At 44.7% G+C, this 17354-nt stretch overlaps 1 pseudogene; it reads right to left on the reverse strand.

Annotated features, from left to right (window-relative positions):
• Window positions 1-17354, reverse strand: part of LOC139235427 (zinc finger protein 271-like) — a 136781-nt pseudogene that overhangs the window by 72633 nt on the left and 46794 nt on the right.

Raw genomic sequence — 17354 nt, forward strand, 5'->3', positions numbered from 1 at the left:
TTCTCCAGAGAGCAGGAAAGGGTTAAAGGAGATTTGATGGAGATGTACAAATTTATGAACGAATTAGGTAGAGTAAATATGGAGAAAGTGTTTCTAGTGGCATTAGGGAAGGTAACCAGAGGAGTCAGACTTCCGATGTTTGGCAAAATAACGAGAGGTGAGATGTGGGATCATTTGTTACTCAGCAAATTATTCTAATCCAGATTGCACGGTCTTAAAGGGTGGTGGATTGAATTGTAACTTTTAAAAGGGAATTGGATAAATACTTGCTGGGAAAAATATATCTAGCAATGGGTAAAGAGCAGAGGAGTGAGACTCATTGAACAGCTCCTCCAAAGAGCCGGCACAGACAGGATGGGCTGCATGGCCTCCTGTGCCGTACTCTCCGTGACAATGGTGGACGATCTTACCCAGAGTGCTCCGAATACGCTCTATCTCCATCAGCAGAGGGGCAACGTGGGGAGGCCTGGTCCCTGGAGAGTATGCCCCTGTGCGGAGAGGCTCCCGTGGACTGATTGGAGCGAGCATGGCATCAGCATCACCAAGTGTGGCTCTCAGTCCCGGGCAGCACCGATTGTGGCTCCCAGGTTTTATGCACCAGGTCGCATGCATCATAGAGTGCGGCTCTCAGGCCCCGGGCAACACCGAGTGTGGCTCTCAGGCCACGGGCAACACCGGGTGTGGCTCTCAGGTCCCGTTCAACATCGATTGCGGCTCTCAGCCTGCGTGTCAAAGCATCCGGGCCCGACACCAGCAAATCCCAGGGGCAGTGCCTCCCCCACACCATGAAATACAGCATGCCCAGCAATTCCCAGCCGCTCTGTATCAGGGTGGGTGCTGGATGCGGAAGTCACTCCCTGGTCTCCTGTACAGTATAATATTAGGCAGTCCCTTGAATCGAGGATGACCCACTTCCACACCGAAACGTGATGAGCTCACAGATGTTTCAATATGAGACCTGATATTCCAGGTCCCGAACTACATATTGAAGGGTGGGAGATGCCTGTGCGTGGATTCTATTAAAGCGTGTGTCCGTTGCATACCAGCCACCACACGGGCGGAACAGAGCGAGGTCTTGGTCCAGTGGGAAGGGTTAACCAAGATGACTGGAGACCAAGTTCTGCTGCACAGACCTGGTGCACATACTCCTACTGCCCATAGATCGCAGTGTGGTCTGGCCCATGCTGTCCCTGGGCCCTTGCCTATCCCAGGCCCCGAACTCGCGCTTCTTGTGGCCCCAATCTCTTCACCCCAAACTCCTGTCTCTTGTGGGGCCCAATCTCTCCGCCCCGAACTCTCGCCTTTCGTGGGCCCTAATCTCTTCCCCCGCTGAACTCTCGCCTCTCGTGGGGCCCAATCTCACCGCCCAGAACTCTCGCTGCTTGTGGGCCCCAATCTCACCGCCCCGATCCCTCACCCCTCCTGGGCCTCAATCTCTCCGCCCTGAACTCTCATCTCTCCTTGGCCACAATCTCTCCTCCCTGAACACTCACTTCTCCTTGGCCCCAATCTCTCCATTCCGAACTCTTCCCTCTCCTTGGCCCCAATCTCTCAGCCCCGAACTCTTCCTTCTCCTTGGCCCCAATCTCTCAGCCCCGAATTCTCGGCCTTGTGGGCCACAATCTCTCAGCCCCGATCTCCCGGCGCTACTCCACCTGGACCTCACCACTCCTCTGCTGCTTGCCACACCACCTGCTGTACCTGGGCCGTTCTGATGATCCTGTCCATGCTCCAATCGCTGACCTGGATTCCGGTACAAAGCAAAATCTAGAATCTCAAGTCTACAAATCTAGGGCAATTTAGAATAAATCGCCTCTCAACTATGCTGCAAATGTTAGAAAGACGCTTTGGATACCTGGCCTCCTGTGTGGGTCTGTTTGTTGCATCTGTTTGAGCTGGAGTGGAGATGGAGGAGAAGCTGCTGGGTTTCACCCCCAGTATTTCTGGGCCCAGTGGGACCAACAATTCCCCATGTGGGGCTCTCAATGGAGGTTGGTTCCCTTTCCTGAAGGACATTAATGAACCAGTTAGGTTTTACCACAAACTGGCAGCTTTTATGGCTACTATTTCTAGTGCTGGTGCCAGAAATTACCAAGTTCATTAAGTTCAATTTCTCAAAGTGCCTTTGTGTTTTTATGGGTTCTCTCTCATCCACCCTTTTTCATGAATGAAATTCACTTTACAGGGTGTTAAAATGGGAGGATTTATCGACCGGAGGCTCAAACATCACATTAACATCTGACGAAGTCACTCGATTCATCGGGAATGGAATATCATCCAGCAGCTATGGATGCAAAAAGCACTGTTCATTGTGGGGAGAAAGTGTACACATGCTCTGCGTGTGGACAAGGCTTCAGCCGATCATCCAACCTGGAGAGACACAAGCGCAGTCACACTGGGGAGAAACTGTGTAAATGTGGGGACTGTGGGAAACGTTTCAACTACCCGTCCCAGCTGGAAACACACCAACGAGTTCACACTGGGGAGAGGCCGTTCACCTGCTCTGAGTGTCAGGAGGGATTCACTCAGTCATCCAACCTGCTGATACATCAGCGAATTCACACTGGGGAGAGGCCGTTCACCTGTTCCGTGTGTGGGAAGGGATTCACTCAGTCATCTGCCCTGCTGACACACCAGCGAATTCACACTGGGGAGAGGCCGTTCAGCTGCTCTGAGTGTGGGAAGGGATTCAATGAGTCATCCAACCTGCTGGCACACCAGAGAATTCACACCGGGGAGAGGCCGTTCACCTGCTATGAGTGCGGAAAGGGATTCATTCAGTCATCGCACCTATTGAGGCACGAGCGAGTTCACGCTGGGGAGAGGCCATTCACCTGTTCTGAGTGTGGGAAGGGATTCACTCGGTCATCCCATCTGTTGAGGCACCAGCGAATTCACACTGGGGAGAGGCCGTTCACCTGCTTTGAGTGTGGGAAGGGATTCACTCAGTCATCCCACCTGTTGAGGCACCAGCGAGTTCACAAATGATTATAGGGGTTGGATTATGCTGTTATTGCTGCTGTTAATCAAAACCCGACTGAACCATGTTCATTATGACAATTGGGGTTTGTTTCTGCTGTTGAAAACTCCTGTAATATTCGGGATATAGACAAATAAATTCATGTTGCTTTCGACACATTGCTGCAGGCTTTTCTCTTTCCCACCCGAGTGTTTAGCATCACCTGGCTGGAGCTCAGAGAGGACAATCTGTGGGGAGGATCATATGGGTGAAGAACTTCAGCATGGACACAGTCCTTCAGGGTCATACTGAGAGGGCCAAATGGCACTTTGTTCTTTCTCATCTCTCTTCACTGACAGCAACCCGTGCGGGTTAATCTTGACAGTGTAAGGTGCGGATGATATCCACCCAAGGGTGCTAAAAGAGATAGGATGGGAGCTCTGCCAGCCTCTTGCCCATATCGCCAACAGATCAGTAGATTCATGGGTTGTTCCCTGAGATTGGAAGGTAGCACATGTAGTTCCCATTTTTCAATTGTGCACAAGTCAGAGCTCGGAAACTGAAGGCCCATCAACGTGACCTTGATCACTGGGAAGGTGCTTGAAGGGACCCTGAGAGATGCTGTTTTCCATCATGGGGAAAGTGAAGGGGCCATTAGAGATACTGAACATGGATTCCGGAAAACAAGGTCACGTCTTACAAACTAGCTTGAGTCTGTAAAGAAGTTGTTAGGTTGGTGGATGGGGGAATCCGGTTGACATTGTCTACCTCAAGGTGTCAAACTCATTTTCTAGGGTGGGCCTGATCCAATATCCTGGCACTTGGCATGGGCCACATTCAGCAAAAGCTATTAAAATAGGAATAATTGAAGATAAACTACATCGGAATTTACATTTAGATTTTATTTACTGCCGCTGCTCCCAATCCCTGGCACCTCTTAGCTTGAGCATTCATGAACTGACCCTGCTCAAACCATAACCACAAGGATATCGGTGCATAGTTCTGCCTGTGACCACAAGGCTGTGTCACTGCCACACACACATACCGTTTCCTTGTTTCACATCTCCATACAAACACCATCTCTTCACACATCACCTTGCTACACAATTGCAGCAGACATGAGCAAGGCCCTGAGGCTTATTACAATACATATTTCATTACAGCAAAGGTTACACTGGGAGAAATGATCAGTTATTTTCCATTACAGGCAAAATTCCGGACAAACCAGCAGCACATTGGCACCTGAACAGTGTTTCATTGGCCTGCAGGCTTTTCTTAAATAGATATTCTGCCTGGATATAAACTTAACCAGCTTTGCAGGCGTGATGCCCTATTCACACATTGAAGGTGAGAGAGATGCTGTGGGGCACACGCTAAGTCCAGTAGCTGAAAGTGATTCACAGACTGGGTTTTGTGTTTAGTGATCCCGGGCGTGTTACCAATACCAGCAAAGATGAAGCCCATGGAATAAAAGGGACAGTGGATACTGTCTCACTGTGAGCGAGTCAGAATGAGAAGCTTTAACAACAGCCGATGTTTCACAAAGGGAGACCTCACCAGACCAAAGGACATTGGTGGCGTTTAATGGGCTGTTTGTGTCACTGGGCGACAGGAGGCTATTTGTGACAGAAGGAAAGCTGGTCACAGCAAACAAACAGTTTACCGGCCTGTCCAGGGCCCACTCTGACCCCCACCTTCTCTCTATCACTATTGATGGACACTGCTGCAGTAATTGCTCCTCTGACCTTTCCTCTCTTGTCCCTCCTACATCCCTAATACACGGCCCGACACAATCTCCCTCCCCCGACATCCTCACTGTGCTGGAATCCACACCAGTCTCCCCATCTGCTCCTTGTTCTCTCCTTGGATCCTGAAACTACAGAACTCACTGATCCCTCCTGAATTCTACAGGCTCTAAAACTGAAGCTTGGTGGCCCTCAGTCCCCACTCCTTGATTTACCTCCCCTTCTCTCCTCCTATTTCCCCCTTGGTTGTGTTCCACACTTTGGGCCTTCCCCGGGGACTCTCAGTATGAACAGGGGGATGTGTGTTGAGACAGAATGTCCCAGCTCTCCACCTTTAAAGGGAAAAGGAGAGGACCAGCTGGGCTGAATGGCCCTGCTTTATGACATCACTGCAGTGCCGAGCAACCACCCTCCCTGAGCCCTGCTCATTATGGGATGGGTTGAGCTCAGTGCTGTTGCAGGAAGGGAAACAGTTGCAGGATTCGAGCCATGTGCAGCCCAGGATTAATGGGGAGAGGTACAGGATCAATTTATACCTTATTGAGTGAGAAATGTCAGTGTCCCGGACACTCCCTGTCCCTCAGTATCTGTGTCGGGGAGCGACCGATGGGTTCACTCTGTATATGACCTGTGTTGTGCCTGACTGGAGAGTGTTTGATGCTGACATGGGCTGCTCAGCTCGATGAGCACAACATTTAACTCAAAGATGATCAGATACACCCATCAGCTTCTCCCCTGGACACAGGTCCTGAAGGACAGGGAGTGTCTCTATTAATTTGGCTGGTGTCCTTGATCAAATTTAAATACCTCATCTCTTTTTAAACATTCGTTCATGGGATGTGGGTGTCGCCTCTCACCTCTCATTCTTCTAAACGCTGGAGAATATAGGCCTGGTCTACTCAATCTCTCATAGGACAATCCTCCCATCCCAGGAATCAGTCTGGTGAATCTTCATTGCACTCCTTCTATAGCAAGTTTATCTTTCCTTAAAAGCACCTGAAGGTAACAATTATGTAATTTACTGTGTTCTGTAAGCATGTGCTATTTTGTTTGATTTTTTCTGCACTGTATTGTGTTTAGTTCATAAAATATTAATTTGAATTAAATTGGAGTTATTGAAATTAACTAAGCTATGTTTTATTCAATGTCAATAATGATAGCTTTACGAATGATTTCTGCTGTTTTAACGAATTTTTAATTCCGAAGGAAGTTTTGAAGTTCCAAACTTAAAAAAAATAACCAAGTGTTGATTTAAAACAAACTTCTGTTTGTTCACTTGAGTAGTAATGAATTCAGTCTTCTGTTTATAATCATTTTACAAGTGGAGTATAGTCACAGATGGAGCACGTGTAACCAGGCACGGGTATCTCCACGCTAACAAACAAAGGAAAAAGCTTACATTTATTGACTATTTTCTTATCAACCTGGAGCCGGCATTGCCTAATATAGTAGTCTCTGGCTACTGCATAATCCAGAGACACAAGTTTACATCAGCAACACATTTAGAAGCATTGCGACCTGGCTACCGTGATTATAAACCACCAGTTCTTGACTTTTCTTATCCAAACAATATTTCTCATCAATTCTATTATTAATATCGAAGCCTGGTTGGTCACAAAACACCAGCTGTTGCTCAGTGAAATCTGTCTCTCTCTCCCTAATAATACGAACCACATTTTTTCCTCTATCGAATGAATGAAACATAAACCCTTTTCAGAAGCTGAATTAACCAGGGTCCACATGTCAACCAGTCCCACAGGTTTTTTTTATGGGTTACATTACCTGTTGACAAAGTGTTTTATATCTTTCTTTGTCTTTACTAATCCTGGTTTCCTCTCAGCGTCCTTCCCTTTCCTTATATTTTCAATGTCCCTTATTGACTTCCTTACAGCATAATGCAATGACCAGAATCCCTGAAGCTATTATCCGTGCTATCACCAATCCCAGCTGGAACAATCTAACTAGATCCGACTTTCCACCATTCCTGATTGGCAAGTCTCGGGATTGCCTGTTCTGTCTCTCTCTTCCTCTATATGATTTGCACTGTGTGTTTCTGGGATGTCCTAATTCGCAGAATTATGAGCTTTAAAGCCAGAAACAGGGAGCATATATTGTCCTATGTGTGGAATGACTCGACTGGCTTCATCCTCCAGAGGCAGTCTTGTCTGCAGATAAGTTGCGTTGTGATGATGTACCAGAACCAACGTTTAGCACCGATGCATGTGTTCCTCGGTGGAATCAAGCTAAAGTGATGTTCTAGTATGGGGCATCGGGTTGAACCCACAGTCATATACGTGACAGTATTAGTCACACAATACTGTCCTTTTCCTTTATACATGGTATTAGTTTGGCCTTCGCCCCATTTATTTATTTCAATCTGGCATTCTGGAGATTCTTTGTCGAGGGTGAACCCACAAGCTGGAACATCTACAAACCCATGTTGTCCCTTTCAGAGTACAACACTGCATATCTGGTGCTATCCAAGTTCCTCCCTTCTGAATCAGATATCTTGGATATTCCTCATACTGTTTATGGATCGGACCTAACTCAGTCTTCCACCCTTGCAAACGATTCTACCCTATACACCATCCAAGGTTTCGTTTCATTTCCATTTTTCCTTAGCAAAGGCAAGATCAATCCCACTGGTCTAATATCTTCACTTCTTTCTCCTTCCCGCGGGGCCAAAATCCCCATTCCTATTGGCTGCATCACATCAAAGCCTATGACTTGATTCCCCTGAACCATGTTCTCAGTTGTTCTTCATGAATAAACAAAGGGATTTGATTACTCTCTCTCTTGTCCAGTCCCTTCTGTACCACATTCATCATAAATGTCACAGAGGCGACACACAATACCACCAGTGAGCCACATCGTGTTCCCATTCACTTTCTATATCTATTCTGTTTACTCCTGCTAACCTTGCTGTGGCTCCTATTCTGAGCTATCCTGTCAGCTCTCACTTTCCTTGCGATTTAAACTGATTCTCCTTGTGTTCCCCATCTTCCTCATCCCTTGGTTCCTGTTTTCTATTCTTTCCTAACACATCCTTTTACAAATTCTCTTCCCATTTTATCTATTAATTGTGAATATCTCCCTTCACAAAATCGAGTTGATAGATTCAAGCTCATGTTTAAAACTTTTGATTTCAATTAACAATTTAAAAACACACATTGTCATATAATACATTTCCTGATCCAGTTACTTCTAGTCCATTAAAATGTGGGTTCTTTTACTGGATCAGACAGGTAGAGTTCTTTTTGTGAGGTGGTATGTCATTTTATTTAAGTCCCACATATGATGATCACTATCAGCGTTTGTACTTGGCAAACCAATAGTTAACATTACTGATCAACATACAACATTTCTTACTTTAAAATAACCTGCTGTCATTATCTTTTTAGTTTGTATTGAAGTATTTTATAATGGTCTTGAATTACTTATTGTCCTGGTGTGATACTAACTCTTTAAGTGAACACTATTAATTTAGTGTTTGGGGTCAGGGTGTGGACCAACCCACCTGGTTCAGGGGAGTCTTCCTGGTCTCCCAATCTTCCCAAGGAGCAGGCTTTAGGGTTCTTTCTCTATTACCAACAAAATTATGCTTTTGAGGGTCTCTTCTCGGTTTATCAAGGATTCCAAAACTAACCCTTTTGAGGTCCTCTGCTTCCTCCTGGAGATCGCCTCTCACTTGGATCCATGTTTTGTTATGGAGCCTGTAAGGTCTGGCCTCCTTATCGCCCACCTTCAGCTTGTAACTGATCTGTACACAGCCATGGCCACCTTTTCCAGACAGAGACAGGCTGACTTTTTTTGTTTTTAGCCTCTCTACAAGCTTTCTTTGTTCAGTACTTAGTGGAGGCCTTGAAACTGATGACCATTCCAGCTGTAAGGAAATCCTAATTTGATCAGCATTCTCGCTCCTGTTAATTCTAATGCCTCTGACAGGTAGCAGTGTGTTTAACTCTATCCGGATTATTTCAAAGTCGCTTTCTCTATGGAGAATGTGTCACGACCTTGATGGTTTAAAAAGTTGTCTCACTCTCCTGTGCCACATTAGCCATTTCATGTTGTGCTGTTGTCGATAACTGAGCATGCCTGAGACTCGTTCACACACACACGCAGCGGTATCCCAGTATCATGCCACATGTGATATCTGATCCAAGCCATTTGAGGTGATCTTATCAAAAGATCGTGGGGTGTCTGAAGATCTTTGCTCATCTCCCTCTGCACGGTCCCGATGTCTGGGGTAGTGGCCAGGCGATCAAATTCAGTTTTCTTATTGTTCAGTGTAGGCAATGACACAAACATCTGAGAGAGAAATCTTAGCAATTTCCTACACTTCCCTGACTTTAACAAGAATTTACATTAACACCAGATTGTACCCAGGTGATTTATGACAATTCGCCCAGGAACAATGAGTGAAGAAACATTTCTATTTGGAGGTGTAACTTTCCTGTTTTCCTTTTATATCCTCACTCATTTCCTCTCATTACATTTTATACAGTGTTCACCATTTCATTCATGAGCCCGGAGGAACTTTACTGTATGATACAATATTATCATACTGTCTTTAAACATCGATCAAATAATCCCACTTGGTCCAAGTTTTGACCAGTTTCTTTGTTTAATTTAATTTAACCGAACCTCTTCTTGGACCTTTTATTCTGCAAAATATGCCAGAGAGCAATTCAGTCTCCAAGAGGAAGGATGTTAGTTACCTTTGGCATAACAGTCATCCCCAAAAACTTATTTCTGAATACATAGTTTGGACAGAACCAGAGAGACGGGACTTTTTCAAAAATAAAACATAATTATCTCAATTTTCAGCTAAATTTTCCTTCCCATGCTGTTTGACCAGCGACGCTTAGCAATATATATATTATATAAAATCAGTTCTAATTTCACAAACAAATTATGCCCAGACTTTGTCATTTTACAAAGAAGACAAAAGTAACAATCGCGTTTGGATGCAAGTCATTTATCTTCCCCTTCGAGCAGTGTGACTTGGACAATAGGATTACATCGGATATACGACACAGAAACAGGCCATTCGGCCCAACCAGTCCATGCCGGCGTTTATGCTCCACTCGAGCCTTCTTCCTTCTTTCCTCATCTAACTACATCCACATAACCCTCGATTCCCTTCTCTCTCAGATACTTGTCTAGCCTCCCCTTAAATGCATCGATACTATTCGCTTCAACCACTCCCCGTGGCAGCGAGTTCCACATTCTCACCACTCTCTGGGTAGAGGTTTCTTCTGAATTCCCCATTTGATTTCTTGGTGACTATCTTATGTTGATGGCCTCTAATTATACTGGTCCCCACAAGTGGAAACACTGTGTCTACTCTATCAAAACCTTTCATCATTTTAAAGACATTAGCTCACCCCTCAGCCTTCTTTTTTCAAGAGAAAAGAGACCCAGCCTCTCCATCCTTTCCCGATAGGTATCCGCTCGCCTTTCTGGTATCATCCTTGTAAATCTTCTCTGCACCCTCTCCAGTGCCTCCATACCCTTTTTATAATATGGTGACCAGAATTGCACACACAAAGTCTAACCAAGGTTCGATACAAGTGGAGCATAACTTCACCACTTTTCCATTCGATAACAATTCAATTCTAAATCAATCGATTCCAATAATTTAACACAATACTTTAAATTCTTAAGTCCAACTTTGTCAGCATGCTGCGACATTCGATGTCTGCAGATAACTGGAGATAATTTTGTTTTAACTGCTGGATCTTATGCTATGCCATCAACCTCTTATCCAACTGGAACTGGCATTGCCTGATATGGTAGTCTTTGGCTACGGCATAGTCCAGAGACACAAGTCTGCATTTTCTTCAACATACATCAACAATGTTAGAAGCACGTAAAACACTGGTCTTCCTGTGGCAAGCACAAACCACTAGTCTCTGAACTTTTCTTATTCTAACATAATATTTCTAATCTAAACATTCTATGATGAAAATATCCATGGCCAGTTGGTTGCAAACACCAACTGTTGCTCAGTGAAATCTTTCTCGAATGATAACAACCACATTTTCCCCGATATGGAATGAACGAAACATGAACACCTTTCAGAAGCTGAATTAACCGAGTTCCCTATACCAACACCCCTCACATCTTCATTTCACTTCAACTGAAAGGAAAACACCAGATTGCATCAGTCGGAATTTGAAAGATATTTACAACAGATGCTCGATATTTTTAGAGTTAGCATTGTTCTATATTCTGTCTACTCGAGGAGTTTGATAACAGACTTTCTCCTGTGAATGTAGAGCTGGAATATTGGGCCGGGATGTATTTACTTGTTCATCTTGTTGACTCTAAACCGTTGCCAATTATTTGACGTGACCTGTATTTTCTTAAATACATTTCCTGAATGGATTCAAATTTAAATTGAACCCAGGTTTGCAGGCGTGATGCTCCATTCACACATCGAAGGTGAGAGAGATGCTGTGGGGCACACGCTAAGTCCAGCATCTGAAAGTGATTCACAGACTGGGTTTAGTGTTTAGTGATCCCGGGTGTGTTACCGACACCTTCCCACAATACCAAGGCTAGGAGAGGCACTCTGGAAGATATGGGGAACTTGAACTAGTCCACGAGAGTAACCAAAGGTATGAGAACTGAAATAATCCAGAGTTAGAAAGGAGAAAAACCCCCAAAATGGTGCAGTCAGTAACAGGACATTTATTAGTCTCCTCTTATCTTGGAACATTAAATACCGACACACTCTGTTATTGAAATATCAAAATATTATATTCCAGCTCAGTTATAGGGCTATTATCATCAGAAACAAACTTCAACTGTCGGAATGGACACGATTCAGTCAGGATGTGATTAACAGCAGCAATGATAGCAGAATCCAACCACTGCAATCACTTGTGAACTTGCTGGTGTCTCAGCAGGTGGGATGACCGAGTGAATCCCTTCCCACACTCAGAGCAGGAGAACGGCCTCTCCCCAGTGTGAACTCGCTTGTGCCTCAGCAGGTGGGATGGCCAAGTGAATCGCTTCCCACACTCAGAGCAGGCGAACGGCCTCTCCCCAGTGTGAACTCGCTGGTGTGCCAGCAGGTCGGATGACTGCGTGAATCCTTTCCTACATTCAGAGCAGGTGAATGGCCTCTCTCCAGTGTGAACAAGCTGGTGTTTCACCAGGCTGGATGACTGAGTGAATTGCTTCCCACACTCTGAGCAGGTGAATGGCCTCTCCCCTGTGTGAACTCGGTGGTGTTTCTGCAGGGTGGATGACCAAGTGAATCCCTTCCCACACTTTGAGCAGGTGAATGGCTTCTCCCCGGTGTGAACTCGCTGGTGTTTCAGCAGGTAGGATGACTGAGTGAATCGCTTCCCACACACGGGGCAGGTGAACGGCCTCTCCCCAGTGTGAGCTCGCTGGTGTGCCACCAGGTCGGATGACTGAGTGAATCCTTTCCCACATTCAGAGCAGGTGAACGGCCTCTCCCCGGTGTGAATGTGTTGATGAATTTGCAGCGCAGACATGTAGCTGAATCCCTTCCCACAGTCCCCACATTTCCACGGTTTCTCCGTGGTGCGGGTGTGCTTTCGTCTCTCCAGGTTGGATGAACAGTTGAAGCATCCTCCACACACAACACGTTTACAGATTTCCCCAGCTGTGAATGGTTCGAGGGTTTTTCAGGCTGTGTAATTGGTTAAAGCTCTTTCCACAATCAGTGCACTGAAACACTCTCACTCGGGTGTGTGTATCTCTGCTTTTTCAGTCACACTGATGTTTGTAATCTTTCCCAACAGACAGAATAAACAAACATTTCTCCTTCCACATTCAAAGGCCGATGATATTCAAGTTCTGTTGCATCGAGTGACTCTATCTGATCACGACGTGACGTTTAGTTTGAGTTTCCCTTCTTCAAATCCTCCCTTTCTAACACCCTGCAAAAGGAGTTTACAAAAGTCATCACTGTAAATACAGGATTGAAATTCAGAAGAGACAATTCTAGTTTCTATGGAACATTCTTTCCTTCTGCTGTGTGGTTTTAAGTATTGTCTTAAAAAAATAATAAAGAGGGAGAAGATAGACTAAGATTAAACTGGCAAGAAATATAAATACAGTCAGAGCTTCGACAGATATATAAAAAGGAAGAGATAGCTAAAATAAACATTGGTCCCTGAGAGGATTAAACGGGGAAATGGCAGAGACTTGAAACAAATATTTTGTGTGGTCTTCACGGTGGAAGACACTAAAAACATCCCAATAATAATAGATAATCAAGGGGTCACAGGGAGCGAGGAACTTAAAACAATCACTATCACTGGAGAAAAAGTACTAGACAAACTATTGGGACTAAAGGTGGACGTCCCCTGGACCTGATGGCCTGCATCCTGGGGTCGTAAAAGTGGCTGCAGAGAAAGTGGATGGATTGGTTGTAATCTACCAAAATTCCCTGGATTCTGGCAAGGTCACAGTGTTTTGGAAAACCTCAAATGCAACACCTCTATTCAACAAGGGAGGGAGGGAGAGAGAAAGCAGGAAACTATAGAGCAGTTAGCCTAACATCTATCATTGTGAAAATGCTGGAGGCCATTATTAAAGAAATAGTAGCAGGACATTTAGAAAATCATAATAGTCAAGCAGAGACGGCATGGTTTTATGAAAGGGAAATCACGTTTGACAAACTTGCTCGAGTTCTTTGAGGATGTAACGAGCAGGGTGGATGAAGAGGAACCAGTAGCAGTTGTGTATTTGGATTTCCAGATGGCATTTGATAAGGTGCCAGATAAAAGGTTACTGCACAATATAAGAACTCACAGGGTTGGGGGTAATATATTAGCATAGATGTAGGATTGGCTAACTAAGAGAAAACAGAGAGTCGGGATAAATGGGTCATTTTCAGGTTGGCAAACTGTAACTAGTGGGGTGCCACAGGGATCAGTGCTGGGGCGTCAACTATTTACAATCTATATTAATGACATGGATGAAGGGAGGGAGTGCACTGCAGCCAAATATGCTGCTGATACAAAGATAGGTGGGAAAGCAAGTTGTGAGGAGGACACAAAGAATCACAAAGTGTTATAGACAGGCTCAGTGAGTGGGCAAAAATTTGGCAGATGGAGTATAATGTGGGAAAATGTGAGGTTATGCACTTTGGTTGGAAGAATAAAAAAGCAAATTATTATTTAAATGGAGATTACAAAATGCTGCGGTACAGAGAGATCTGGGGGTCCTTGTGCATGAAACACAAAAAGTTAGCATGCAGGTACAGCAAGTAATCAGGAAGGCAAATGCAATGTTGGCCTTTATTGAAGGGAAATGGAGTAGAAAAGTAGAGAAGTCTTGCTGCAACTGTACAGGGTGTTCTTGAGACCACACCTGGAGTACTGCGTACAGTTTTGGTCTCCTTATTTAAGGACGGCTATACTTGCATTGGAGGCAGTTCAGAGAAGGTTCACGATGTTGATTCCTGAGATGAAGGGGTTATCTTATGAAGTAAGCTTGAGCAGGTTGGGCCTGTACTCATTGCAGTTTCGAAGAATGAAAGGTGATCTTATTGAAACGTGTAAGATTCTGAGGGGGCTTGACAGGGTAGATGCAGAGAGGATGTTTCCCCTCGTGGGGGAATCTAGAACTAGGGTGCATAGTTTCAGAATAAGGGGTCGCCCATTTAAAACGGAGATGCAGAGGAATTTATTCTCTGAGGGTCGTGAATCTTTGGAATTCTCTACCCCAGAGAGCTGTGGAGGCTGAGTCAGTCAATATATTTAAAGGGGAGATAGACAGATTTTTGAAGTACAGGGGAGTCAAGAATTATGGGGAGCAGGCAGGAAAGTGGAGTTGAGGTCAAGATCAGATCAGCCGTGATTTTATTGAATGTCAGAGCAGGCTCGAGGGATCCAATGGCCTACTCCTGCTCCTATTTCTTATTGTTAATCTGTTAACCTTGACCTGGACGTTCCAAAATGTTACTGATTTTGAGGAATAGACAAAATATCTAAGCATTGATAAATGCATCATCGAACATCTCCAACTGAGCTAACCTGCTCTAACTATGTCAGTATTTGTGTCAGCTGTGACTCAGTGGGTAACACACTTGCCTCTGGGTCACAAGATTGTGGGTTGACATCGCACTCCAGAGACATGAACACAAAACTCTAGGCTGATGCTCCAGTGCAGTGCTGAGGGACTGCTGTACTGTCGGAGGTGCTGTCTTTGGGATAAGATGTTAAACCGAGGCCCCGTCTCCTCCCTCAGGTGGATGTAAAAGGTCCCATTGCACTATTTCAAGCAGAACAGGGGAGTTATCCCCGATGTCCTGGCCAATATTTTCCCTTAACATCAGTAAAGCAAATTATCTGGTCATTATCACATTGTAAATTGGTTGCTGCGTTTCCTACATTGCGATAGTGACTACACTTCAAAAATAACTTGATTGACTGTAAAGCGCTTTGGGGCATCTGGTGGTGGTGAAAGGTGCAAAATAAATGCAAGTCTTTTTATTTTCTATATGTCTTTTATTCCTCTCCCTTCTCCCATTGTGCCTCCTTTTGTCTGATGTCACTTCCCCACTTCCTCTTCCCCACTCAAATTTATAGTTCATTTCTTGTGTACATAGTCTCTCTCTCTCCTTTCCCTCACTCTATCGCTCCCTATAAGCTGTCCATCTGCCATATCTCCCAGTCCTGATCAAATGCTCTCCCTGACCCATCACGATTTCTCCTTCCTTTATAGACAACAACAACTTTCATTTATATAGCGCCTTGAAGAACATAAGAGTTATGAGCAGGAGTAGGCCATAGGGCCCCTCGAGCCTGCTCCACCATTCAATAACATCATGACTGATCATCAACCTCAACTCCACTTTCCCGCCCGATCTCCATATCCCTCGATTCCCCAAACACCAAAAATGTATCTATCTCAGCCTTGAAATAACCGTGTAAAATGGCCCCTGGTGCTTCACAGGAACATTATCAGATCGAATTTGACACCGAGGGTCAAAGAGGCACATTTTAAAGAGGGTTAAAAAGGAAAAGAGTGGCTCAAGTAAATGTTGGTCCCCTGGATGATGAGACTGGGGAATTAATAATGGAGAACAGGGAAATGGCAGAGACGTTGAACAAATATTTTGTATCGGTCTTCACGGTGGAAGAAACTAAAAGCATCCCAATAGTGGATAATCAAGGGGCGATAGGTAGGGAGGAACTTAATACAATCACTATCACTAATGAAGTGGTACTAGGTAAAATAATGGGACTAAAGGCGGACAAGTCCCCTGGACCTGATGCCTTACATCCTAGGGTCTTAAGAGAAATGGCTGCAGAGAGAGTGGATGCATTGGTTGTAATCTCCCAAAATTCCCTGGATTCTGGTGCGGTCCCAGCAGATTGGAAAGCCGCAAATGTAACGCCCCTATTTAAAAAAGGAGGCAGACAAAAAGCAGGAAATTATAGTCCAGTTACCCTAACATCTGTCGTTGGGAAAATGTTGGAGTCCATTATTCAGGAAGCAGTAATGGGACATTTGGAAAAGCATGATTCAATAAAGCAGAGTCAGCATGGTTTTATGAAAGGGAAATCAGGTTTGACAAATTCACTAGGGTACTTTGAGGATGTAATGTGCAGAGTGGAAAAGGGGGAACCAGTGGATGTGGTGTATTTGGATTTCCAGAAGGCATTCGATAAGGTGCCACAGAAGAGGTTACTGCACAAGATAAAAGTTCACTGGGTTGGGGGTAATATATTAGCATGGATAGAGGATTGACTAACTAACAGAAAACACAGTCGGGATAAATGGGTCATTTTCCAGTTGGCAAACAAGTGACTAGTGGGGTGCCGCAGGAATCGGTGCTGGGTCCTCAACTATTTACAATTTATATTAATGACTTGGATGAAGGGACAGAGTGTAATGTAGCCAAGTTTGTTGATGATACAAAGTTGGGTGGGAAAGCAAATTGTGCGGAGGACACAAAAAATCTGCAAAGGCTCAGTGAGTGGGCAAATATTTGCCAGATGAAGTATAATGTGGGAAACTGTGAGATTATCCACTTTGGCAGAAATAATAGAAAAGCAAATTATAATTCAAATGGAGAAAAATTGCTAAGTGCTGCAGTACAGAGAGCTGGGGGTTCTTGTGCATGAAACACAAAAAGTTAGTATGTAGGTACAGCAAGTAATCAGGAAGGCCAATGGAATGCTGGCCTTTATTGCAAGGGGGATAAAGTATAAAAGCAGAGAAGTCCTGTTACAGGGTATTGGTGAGGCCACATCTGGAGTACTGCGTACAGTTTTGGTCTCCTTATTTAAGGAGGGATATACTTGCATTGGAGGCTGTCAGAGAAGGTTCACTCGGTTGATTCCGGATCTGAGGGGGTTGTCTTATGAAGATCGGTTGAATAGGTTGGGCCTATACTCATTGGAGTTCAGAAGAATGAGAGGTGATCTTATTGAAACATATAAGATAATGATGGGGTTCGATAAGGTGGATGCAGAGAGGATATTTGCATTCATAGGGGAATCTAAAACTAAAGGACATAGGCTTAGAATAAGGGACCGCGCATTTAGAACTGAGATGAGGAGAAATTTCTTCTCTGAGGGTTGTAAATCTGTGGAATTCTCTGCCCCAGAGAGCTGTAGAGGCTGGGTCATTTTATATATACAAGGTGGAGATAG

Source organism: Pristiophorus japonicus, chromosome 23 (assembly GCF_044704955.1).
Source record: "Pristiophorus japonicus isolate sPriJap1 chromosome 23, sPriJap1.hap1, whole genome shotgun sequence".
Classification (NCBI taxonomy): Eukaryota; Metazoa; Chordata; class Chondrichthyes; family Pristiophoridae; genus Pristiophorus; species Pristiophorus japonicus.